Below are 12,789 nucleotides of genomic sequence, written 5' to 3' on the forward strand. Positions count from 1 at the left end.
AATTATTTTACTGTAGCAATAAAGATAAAGTATTATTAATATAGGTTTAAAATACTCATTATAAAAATTAATAAACTTATATGCATACCATAATAATTTTGATTATATTATTTACTTTTTATTTATCTCAATGACATGATATTAATAAGTAATACAAGAATCTCACCAAAAGATACTTTTTTTCAAGTGTGTATTAACCAAAATAGAAAAAAAAATAAAAAGGAAAATTTATGGAATGTTTGGTTTGGATGCAGCTATTGAAACCGTGTCTAAGGAGCTGTCCCGCGTTGAACTTTTTTCGATTTTGTTTTTAATATTTTTCTGTGGGTCCCAGAAAAGGAGTGTGGGTCCCATACTCTTAACACGTGCCGTATTGTGATTGGGTTGTCTCTTTTTATTTTCGTTTCGTAGGGTTTGATTAACGTTCTTGCCCCATTTTGTTTTCTTTAACAGTAATATGATAACCGGTACATAACTAATTGATCAATTGTTTAAGTTAATTACATGTGATATTCTTTAATGCCCTTACAGTTCACACGAATTACAAATTTGCCAAGATTGCATTACACTTTGGAAGAGAGCCTCCTACGAAAAATTAAATAAATAAAGAATATAATTTCAGTGCCATTTTTCAATTAGATAAGTTTATATTTCAACAATAAAATAATTTTATCATCTAATTTTTCTATTTAAAAGAAGTTATGTAATTTTTTTTACTTAAAAACAACTATTATATATTTTTAAATTATATTTCAAATTATTTATTTTTCTAAAATCTATTCTTTTAATATAATAAAAATATGAATATGAAGTTATAATCGAAGAGATTAACTTCATGTAAATTAAAATAAGATAAGTTGATTCAGTAATAAGTGGGACGATGGGTTAGGAAACTACTCAGGTGGCGTAAAATAAAGGAAAATGGTTGTTTATAAATAAATGATACTACCTTAAGAATAATGTTTTGGTTCAAAGTTGTTGAATGTTTAAAATTGATTGTTATTGAGTTTTTTGGTTTATAGATTTTTATTTTAGAATATTTTGAATTGAAGATTTCTTTATAAAAGTTGATTTGGACATTATATTATACATGTTAAGGTATAAAATTTATTAATTCAAATTTTAAATATGGTTTTTGATGAGTATAGAAAATTCTTATAGTTTTTTCTTATATTTGTATGAGTTTGATGTGAATGAAATGTATTGAACATGATGTGAATGAAATGTATATTAAATTTAAATGATAAAGATTGAATTGAAATAAGCATAAAAATATTGTTTGAAAAAATTTTAAACTGTACTACTAATTTTGTATGTGTTTTGTTAGATTGATTTAAGATAAAACTTTTGAATATTGTTTTGTTAGGTAAGTTTTTTAATTTTTTTCTCAAGAGGATTTTCATTCAAGTAAGAATAGAATAAAGATTCAAATCTTCTTTTCAATCAAGAAAAATGGTATTGTAACTCAATTCTTATTTATACTAGGTTTTTGTTCAACAATTTTCGGTCAAGCTAAAATAAATTCTTTTGGATTTTTTTTTCTTTATTTTATTCTTGTCTCTTTTTATAGATTGTATTTAAATATTTATTATAAATATAAAATGATAATTTAGTTTGTATATTTAATTGGTTTCTGATGTTATTTAAATGAATTATGTTGTATGAAAATAAAATTACTAGATAAAGACTATATTTTTTTTAAGTATTTAAAACAACTATATACTTACTAGATAGAAATAATGTTTAATCTCACAAGGGTTTATTATAAACTAAACTTCAACAAATGTTATTATATGTTAAATAAAAATTTTAAAAAACTTTTTATTGGATTATTAGACATAATGCATAATTTTTAGATTGTTGGTATGTAACCTATAAGGATTTACAAAATAGTTCATAATAAAAATGATTTTTTTTAAGGTGAATCTTTTATATTTTATTATTAAAATATAGAGTTTATAAATAGAAAAATCGATTAGTAGGGTTTGATTTTGTAAAGACAATAATCTCAAATTATTTCTTTTTTATCTTTTAAGTTTTTGATCGATCTGTTTATCTTTTTGAAGATTTGAGTTTGTTATAAAGATTTTGACATAGAGTATATCAATCCTAGACTATCATAATTTCCATCTGAGTAAGTTTATCTTTAACATTTTTCTTAAGTCAATATTAAAAGCTTTACAAGCATAAGTATAAAGTTATTTGCATATAACTCAATAGCATTCAACATGAATTTCTATTTCTTAAGATTGCTACGATAGGTTCGGATTGTTGATATGAGTTTTCTATGTATATGATAGTAAAAGTTCTTACAGACCTTATAGAGTCAAAAAGCTTGACTTGGTAGGGGAAACTAGTTTAATTTCTCAAAAGTTTCATAAGCTAGTTCATATAGCGGTAGAGATATTGTATTTAGGTTGTTGATAAGTTATTGATGCTTGATGATCATTGATAAATTGAAATGGAGTGTTTTGAATTGAAAACGCTTTATATGATATAAGTAGTGAAATTACTTTGATATATTAGCTAATCAAAATGGTTCAAAGGAAAGTTATTTTAGAACTAACTACATCATTTTTTACATGAGAAATGATAAAAATACCCAATTGGAGTCAATTTTATAAGTTGATACATTTGTTGAGTTTTTCAAGTTAAGCAATTTCGTTGAGCGAGTCATGAGCAAAATTCAATTTTTCAAAATCTAAAGAGGCCATATTTTGTAGCTTCTTGGGCAAGTCAATCTTTTGTTGGGTGAAATTAGTTTTGTGAAAAAAAAAAAACTCAAGAGGTCAAGGAGGATTTTTCACTTGATAAGTCATATCAAGCAAGCCTCTACTGATGGTTTGACCGTTAAGCAAACCAATTCCTCACCAAGTGGGCTATTTTGATAAAAGGCTTTTAAATGTTAAAAGATGTTCATTTTTCATGATATGTTATTTTCAATAAACAATTGAGATTGAATGTTGTTGTATGTGATAATATTTGAAAATAAATTAAATAAAATGTATTGATGAGATGTGATGAAATTTCATTAAGGTGAGATGCATATGTATAATGTGGTGTATGATTTAAAATTCATATGAGAATGTAATTTTTTGAGATCAGATTTAAACATAGATATTTTCAAGGAACAAATACGTTGAGAGGGTGTTGGTAGTGTATTGAATTGGTAAAGGAGATGATCCTAACTTTACCAATATTAGACTCACAAAAAGAAATATATTAAGTGGTCAGAGTTAATGAAGGTTCCTATGATCTAGTGTATAGTGTGAAAAAGAGATGTATCTAGTATATCATAATGAATTTACCCTATAATGTGAAATGACTTAATTTAGTGAATGTAGTTTTGTTGTGAGTGAAATTAGTATGATATGTGTACATCAATAAGTCTAACTCAAGCTCAATTTTTGTGGAAATAAAGTCAAGTGTTTGTGATGATGTGATGTTTGTTCTTTATCACATGAGAGGTAACTAGTTGGCTGAGAGAGATTAAACACTTGATTCTTTGTTGATTTGTTATCAAATATATGAGTTAATCTTTGGTTGATATATTTATTAGATGAATTGATGGAGAACTATCTCCTTATCTAATACAAAGGAGAACGAATATTCAAGTGGTATGAATTTGAGGACAAATTATCTTTAAGAAGGAGAGACTATCTCCTGATCTAATACAAAGGAGGAGAAATGTTCAAGTGGTATGAATTTGAGAAAAAAATCTCTTCAAGAAGGAGGGTATAATAGAGGACTATCTCCTTATTTAATACAAGAAGAATTTAAGGACGAGCCTTGTCAATTCAAAGGACATGAAGACATGAAGATCATGGCTTGGAACACAATTAAAAAATAAATTTTAAGCATTTAAAGCATCTTAATTTATTTTTATTTTGTAAGTTCATTCGACAAACAATTCATTTCTGTTTTAAATTTTCAAGTTGTTTTGGACCTAATAACTTTGGACTTTTCATTTAGGATTTTTTAGGTTGTTTAAAAATTTGAGTCTATGTATAAATTATGTGAATTTTGAATAGAGTAAGAGAGAATTCTCTTGGTTCTTGTCATAAAACTTGGATTCTTATCAAAGATGGACTTCTTTGTGGAAAATACTCATTGACTCATCAATCTGCTACATTATGGCATCTTTAAACTCTAGTTCTTATAGAAAACAAAAATCTTTGTTGCAAATCTTTATTAACTCATCAATCTATTAGATTGTGACATCCCATTTCTATCATAATTACGTGTTCTTTTCTGATTTATTTTTATTTGTCAACCATCAATAGATAGCTAGGGATGACAACGGGTTGGGTCGGACACGAATAATGCCTACCCGCAACCCGACCCGCCGGATAAAATTATACCCACTACCTGACCCGCCACCCGTGCGGGTACCTGCTTAAAAAATACCCGTGGGTATTTTAAAATTTGCGAGTACCCGCGAATACCCGCAAAAAATAAAAATAAAAATATTTTATACATTTTTAGAATAAAATTTAAATAAAATTACAAAAAAATATATAATATAATATAAATTAAATTAAATATAAATTAAAATTATATTTAATTAAATTTAACCTAATAAAATATAATTTTATTTTATTTTTAATTAAATTTAATTAAAAATATATACATAAATTAATTTTTTTATTATTTTTTGCGGATAACGGGTACCCGCGGGTCTGGTAATATACTACCCGTACCCGACTCGTTTAGAAACGGGTATTAAAGTACATGTTACCCGTTACCCGTGGGTAGTAAATATTCGCGGATAGTAACTACCCGCCGCGGATTTTACTTGCAGATATCCATGCTCGCGAATTTTTTTGTCATCCCTGTAGATAACGCTTATTAAAACAAATGTTATCTATTGACGTCTGAAAATAGATAGCCTTATTTAAATAAGCGTTATCTATTGTCAAACACCAATAGATAACGCTTTTTTAAACAAGCGTTATTTATTGTCAGACATCAATAGATAACACTTTTTTTAGAAGCGTTATCTATTAATAGATAGCGCTCACATAGATAGCACTTAAGGGATATCTATGATGAAAAAAACGCTATCTATGCACTTTTTTTGTAGTAGTGCATGTTGGTACTTTAATTATGTAATATGATCCCCATCTATGTTTGATGTAAAACAGAAGACACAAACTTGAGTTTTGTATACACTACCCTTATAGTTGCTTACCACTTGGTTAAAGCCAAAATATATCCATGTTATATGAATCAAAAATCTAGCAAGCTTTGGATAGGATAAAGAGACTTTGCTCTCTTCAATGCTTCTCCTTTGGAATATAATTTTATTCTGATTTCTTTCCTTCATGGCTCAAGTATTTTCCATTTTATTAATAAAGAATAGTTTAGTCCTTCATTGTTGAATATTGAATAAGGAATCAACTTGTAAAATATCATTAGACAAAAGGATTGAACCAAAGGAAATATGGAATCAAAACATCTATGACCTTGTAGTAACTCAATTTGTGTAACTCATTTTGAGTTGGAGAACTTAGTTCAAGTATGCATACTTCCCTGGAAATAATTCTACAACTCAATTTGAGTTGGATTTTTTATTTTAAGTATGCATACAAAACTAGATGGATACGTGTAAGGTTTTTTATTTTTTTTACATCGTTTCACATGTAGGTTTAAGGTTTAGGTTTTTTTACACCGTTTTGTGTGAAATGTTTTTTCTTTTTTTACACCGTTTAGCATGTAAGGTTTAAGGTTTGAGGTTAGTTTTTTACACTGTTTTGCGTGTAAGGTTTTTTTTACACTATTTTGTTTGTAGAGTTTAAGGTTTTAGTTTTTTTACACCGATTTGCACGTAACGTTTTTTCATTTTTACACTGTTTTGCATGTAGGGTTTAGGGTTTAGGTTTTTTTACACTGTTTTACATTTAAGTTTTTTTTTACACCATTTTGCATGTAAGATTCAGGGTTTCTTTTTTTTTTTTTACACCGTTTTGCTTGTAGTGTTTAGGGTTTTGGTTTTCTTACACCGTTTTGGGTGTAGGGCTTGGTTTAGGTTTTTTTACACCATTTTGCATGTAATTTTTTTTTACACAGTTTCGCTGGTAGAGTTTAGGTTTTAGGTTTTTTTACATGGTTTTACGTGCAAGGTTTTTTCTTTATTTTATACCGCTTTGAATGTAGGGTTTAGGGTTTAGAGGGTCATGTCCTATTGTAGATAACGAGAATAATGATGGTGATGACATTTATAGGACATAGTGTTGGGTCGATGTCGTTGATGGGAAGAAAAAGGGACGGGTCTATGATGCAGGACAACTTGATACAAATTACATAGCAAAAAGAGGTTCTCTCAAGCACCAAGCATCTCCTTCCATCAGTGTTAATGAGATTGTTGTCCACCTCACGCAATAACTAGAACAATGTTACCAGGAATACAACGAATAAAGGGATTAGTTTACTAGTTTTAAACAATTCATCATGAGATTGCTGCCTAAGACTTCACAACTTCAGCCCACCGTCCCTCCGACCCAATTATGACCCTCTCCATCACCTGTCGTCCCAGAGCACCCCACATCAGTCCAACCCTGTAACATCCCAATAAATATAGCTTTAAAACTATAGTTTACTTTTAGGAGTTAACAAAAACAATAAAAGAGAACAATGGCGAATAAGCAAGTAAAGAGAAAGGAATATGAAATTTCATATAGAATTTAAAACTTTTACAAGAACTAGAAATCTGATAGAATACACAAGCTGAGACCAAACAATCAAGGTTCAACCTCAGATCGAACGGTACTACAAAAAGGATAATACCGAACATTGTCTAAGATTCTACTGACCAGACGGTCCTACGCTGCCTTCAGGCCGAACAGTGTGTAAGGCTTCCTCCAAAGGTTCATCATGATCACCATCTGCTCACATCCAATGGATGATCATCGTAGTGAAGAGAACAACTGAACGGTTAAGACCGAACGACAAACATAGACAAGATAGGAAATAAGGGTAAGCTTATGCAATTTAATTCATCCGACTCACATACAATTTTAACATCACAGTAATATAATCACAATAATATCTCAACCATGTAATCATCATGCAAGAGTAAAATAAAACCGAACGGTAAACATCATCATGACCGACCACTTTGACACTGTCCGGACTATAAGAATATGTAGCTATGGTCGTTCTTGCACCCGTGGGTGGTAATCTAGAATAAACCATCAGTATTACCACAACATGGATAACCCTTGAGCTTGCCACATGAGGTTAGCCCGTTAAAACACCTTAGGTCTAGGCTGTACACACCGCCCAAGCTAGAGTCTCCTGTCATTCTCACCACATGCGTCACTAGCGCTAGTGAGCATTAGAATATCAGGATGAACACCAATACAAAGCTGACCATATTCTTACTTCACCAATCAATCAAACATATTGTATGAACCATGTAGCTCGACGTTTCTAGCACCCGGTGTGGTGTAGTAGTTGACATAACTCATCAGCTGCCACCCGAGGTTAGTCCTACAACGATCATCTGATCTTATGACCGCGGACCTCCTGCCATTCCCACGCATGAATAACCTTTCTCTACATGAGAAAGCGTCATCACGGAATATCAGGAACAAAACGACAGCAGAGTCTGACCATGTTCATACTTTACCAATCATCACAAATTATGAGATATTCCTCCCTTGGAATTCTCTTACTTAACCAAATTCTACCAAATACACACCATCACACTTAGAAGAATAGAACAAGGTTAAGGGAATGACCGAACGGTCTAACACTGAAAGGAATACTAATTATCAAGGAAAAATTTAGTAAATGACCGAACGGTCGAACACAGAGAAAACCGAGAACTATCCAAAGTAAACCAAAATTTATAAAAGATTTATGAAGATGATTGAACGCTCAACAACCAAATGAAACTTTAGTAAGACCGAGTACTATATCAATTAGACCGAACATTTTTTTTTAGAGTAAATAATAGAGTTCTCTTCAATAGACCGAGTGTTAGTACAAGACCGAACACTCTCTGGGAAGCAAGTGTCAGTATAAGACCGAGCACTTTTCCAAATGAATAACATTATAATCTGAGTACTTTAAAGATCAGGTGCTGGTATAAGACCAAGCACTAAAATAACTGAAGGCTAGTCTATGACCGAGCACTTCAAGACCGAGTACTTGGTGTAAGACCGAGTACTTGGTGTAAGACCGAGTACTTTTAAATCATAGCAATACTAGTTTATGACTAAGCATTTCATAAGACCGAGCACTAGATCTATGACCGAATGCTTCACATGACCGAACGTTTTCTGGATGAATAATAATAACAATGTGAAACCGAACGCTTCATAAGTTAAGTGTCAGTCTAATTCCGAACACTTTTTGAGTCCTGCACTCCATGCACTGCCACGTGGATTTCACTAGCTACACATTCCCACCTTCCTTGCTGCCACACGATTCTCGATGAAGGGGAATTAAATGAACTGCAAGGCTTGTCTCCCACTTACATGGGGAAACTAGAGGGACGCGATACGTGTACTCCACTAAAGTGGGGTATTTAATGGGGTGTGACAAACCCACACCAATCCAGTCCACACCAGTCCACCTACCTTCATAGTAGTAGGATGATGAACAACAAGACCATTCTAATGATGACTATATAGATGATTAATTATTTGTGAATGAACATACCTCTTCTTGAATAACTATGATGGTGGTTTTACATTATTATCGTATTTTACTAACATATAATTTCTTTGTGATAATGAACATGTTTGATTAAAAATTCAAGTTGTTAAACTTGAACATCAACATAGATTGTGTAGTTGGATATTGTTTATTGCTTCATTGATTGAATCATTATGGGTCGCATGTTTATTACAAATTTGATTGTGTCATTGTAGTTTGAATATAATTGTGTAGGTTTGATTGTGTGGTTGACCAATGCAAATTGCACTTGAATTTGCCATATCATTTCCGATGGTCTATTCCATCAATAATTACCGATGACCTATTCCTTCGGTAATTACCGACAACCTATTCCTTTAGTAATTACTAACAGAATAGGTCATTGGTAATTACTAAGGGAATAGGCCATCAGTAATTACCGATGCGTGATATTCGTAGATAAACATTACCGAGAACAAAATTACCGACAAATTAATGGTCGTTGATAATTCGACGGAAATATTGTATTACCAAAGGATATTGATTGTTTTCGACGAATTATGTTCGTCAGTAATTTCTTTTTTCTTTTTTTGTTGTAGTGAAACACAATTATTTTTATATTGGTTCACTCCACCGAGCTACATCCAATTCTCTCCTAAGACCTCTTAGAGGGTTCCACTATAATCTTCAACAAAATTACAACTAAATATTCATACCACTTCTAGGATCACCTAGTCAATCCTAGTAACCCTTGTTACTTCGACTAGAACCAAGTATCATATAGTTCTGGTTGTGTAGTATTCTTCACCACTCTTGGTATCCCTAGACACTTGCGATATCTTCTTGATGCACTGTCTAGTTGAGTTTCATCCACTCCTAGTTTCAAATAGACAAACTCGTATAGCTACGATTTAACCCCATCGAGTTAAGCATTAAGTGTTTGAATTCTCTTCATAATTTGCAATTAGTCAGATTGCTTACAATTCCTTAGACAATTACTCTCGTAGAAAGGATGTGTATACAATACAATTCAATCTAACAGAATCTTAGAGTTTTCTCTCTTCTTACAACAATAAGCTTATGATTCTATGAAGCTTCAGAGTATTTTTCTTTTTCTTTTGAGCTTGTTTTTCTTCTCAAAGATCTTCTAGCCTTATTTAGCAAAGTATAACAGGAGTGCTTTTAGCAAGACTCTCGTACATTGATGCATTTTGTGAGGAAATCATTTAGTAGTGTGTTTACTCATGTATTAGTGAGTTTACTAAAGCTTTTCTTAAAGTATTTTAGATTTCATAAAGCTTTTTTCATAAAACGCTTATCTTTAAACTATATTATTTTTCCAAAGATAATACTTTCTAATATGCTCATTTCGTTTATTGTTGTTTGTTAAACTTTAAAACATATGAACATCTTTAGACAATTTAGTCTTATATATGATCTTGTTTTAACACCAACTTATCATTCTAGAGGAGGAACTTGTAATTTGAAAACAAAAATATGAAAAAATAAAATAGAACATTAAGAGAAGGAAGAAAGAACAAAGAGAAGAAGAAGAGAGAAAAAGAATAAAGAGGGATGAGAAAGAAATAACAGAAAAAAAGAGATTGAGAGAAGAAACACACTTTTGGGAAGTACGCTTTGAAAACTCTCAAGAAAAGTCTCTCAAAATTAACACAAGGCCTCTTTCTAATCATTTGATATATATTTCACTTGTGATACAAAAATTAATTGAAATTTTTTTGGTAGTTACTAGATATGGATCTTTGATCCTAGAGGATTCAAACAAAAAGGACCAAGGACCAATAATAAGAAAAGAGTTTTTGTCATGAAGAAACATGAAGATTTGAGTACAAATCCTTTTTTAGAGGGAGGGAATGATGACATATCCTCTAGCCATGGTCAAGTATATTAAAGAAGAGTTGATGTCATTTGGGCCTAGATTGTCTTTCTTGGGCCATCTTAGGCCATCTTGGAGCTTTTACTAGAGTAGAAATAACTTCGACCTTCTATTTTGAGCCAAGTGGTTTAAGATTTATTTTAGGCCTTGTATTTTGGGTCAAGTAATTTAGGATTTATTTAGGCTTTATATTATGGGCCAAATAGTGTAGGATTTAATTTGAATATTGTATTTTGGGCCAAGTACTGTAGGATTTTTAGACCACTTAGGTCAACAAAGTTCAAGGCCCAATGTTGACCCAAAGTAGATGTCCAAGAACTTAGGTTGACCATCTGGTCAAAGTTTTAACCTAGCTTGCTGGACAAGGGTGTGTGGGATGTCCCATGTAAGAGTGGTCATCTGTCATGCTCATATTGAAGAAGTGCTTGGAGTTTAAAGTTATGTTTGATGCCAGAGTTTACACAATTTTTTGAAAAAGATCATTTTCAAATTCTTCCCCGTGATCACTTTTAATTGAAATAATTTTACAGCCTTTTTCGTTTTCTATCTTCTTGGACAATTTATAAAAAGCCTCAAATGTCTCTTCCTTATGGACCAAGAATAAAACCCATGTCTATCTAGAAAAATCATTGACTACCATTAGTCCATAACATTTACCACTTACAAAAATGACTCTTGTGGGTCCAAATAGATCTATATGAAGAATATTAAGAGGTCTTTCTGTGGAAGCAATTTTTTACTTTTGAAGGATTCCTTAACCTGTTTGATTAATTAGTCAATGATAAAGAAAATATGTTAATTTCACTAATTTTTCAAAATAAGATTCTTCATTGGTTATATAAAGATTATTGTTTAATTAATTATTGTCTTAAATTTTCAAATTAGTCAATGTAAATTCTCAATTAGTTTGTTGGTGTTCTCATTATTAACCAAAGTACATTCTCAATTAAAAGCAAGAATTTTGTAGATTAATCTTAGTAAATTTAACAAAAGTACATTTTCAATTAAATATTACTATGTCTAATCATCTATATTTTAATTCTTATACCAAGTAAAAAACTTATTAACCAAAGTAAATTCTTGATTAATTCTTGTTAAAATTTTCACCTTTAATCAAAGTATATTCTTAATTATTGGCAAAAACTCATTTAATCACATGAAATTTTTAATTTTAATTAAAGTAAATTCTCAATTAAAATTAAAAACCCTTAGACTCATATGATTGAAATGTTATCTAGATTTAACATCATGCTAACTTGTTGTAATGTAAAAATCATTACTTTTACTTTATTAAGAAGAAAAAGACATATATAAAAATATATCACAACAAGATCAAAAGAACAAATAAATTTATTCATCTAAACTCAAAATCTAGTTAAGAAATTACAACAGAATAACCCGAATAACCCTAAAGGCTTAACATTCCATGGGATGAGGAAATAACATGAAAATAGAATAAGAGAGGATGGAGAATATTAGAGAAGACATAAAAGGCGAAATTAGAACCCCCAAAGGGTTCCTAACCTCTCCTAATGTGTTTTCTTAAGTCTCTTTATATAAAAATTGGATTGAGCTTTTTACCGACTTTTTTGTTGTTGTAATCTTCTTTATGATATTGTAATTTCCTCAGATTATCTTCTAAACAATCCAATATCTTCAAGATATATTTGATTATTATAGAGATCTAAAAATATTTGAGAAGATATTTGCAAGATTAAAAAGATTTGACAAATATTATCTTTTGATATTTACTGATATAATTAAATAAGGTAATTATTTTAAAATATCAAATAAAATATCTAAAGATATATTTTCCCAAATTATCTTTTATCATAAACATTTATCAATTATCAAAGCTTTTCTGTAGAAAAAATAAAGAAAAATACAAGGTCCAATTTTTGTTGCTCATTCCCTCCTCCTGACTTAGCCAATTTTCTTTACTTTTTCATGCTTGTTTGACTTGACTTCTTGTGATCTTGATTATTTTTTATTTTTTTATTTATTTAAGGTGTCATTACAATTTAATCAATTTATTTCTACACCTCAATAAACTTAACTTAGTTGTAGTTACACTATCTCATTCTCAATAAGTCCAATTATAACAAATCCTACTTAAAATATTTTTTTAAAGTACAAAAACTAATTAAGAATCCAAGATTAAAGGCTAAATAACGCCATAAATATGTACCCATCAAATGCCATTGCCAACTTTCTTCAACATTCACCAAAGATAAACATTGGATCACAAT

Source organism: Vigna radiata, chromosome 8 (assembly GCF_000741045.1).
Source record: "Vigna radiata var. radiata cultivar VC1973A chromosome 8, Vradiata_ver6, whole genome shotgun sequence".
Classification (NCBI taxonomy): domain Eukaryota; kingdom Viridiplantae; phylum Streptophyta; class Magnoliopsida; order Fabales; family Fabaceae; genus Vigna; species Vigna radiata.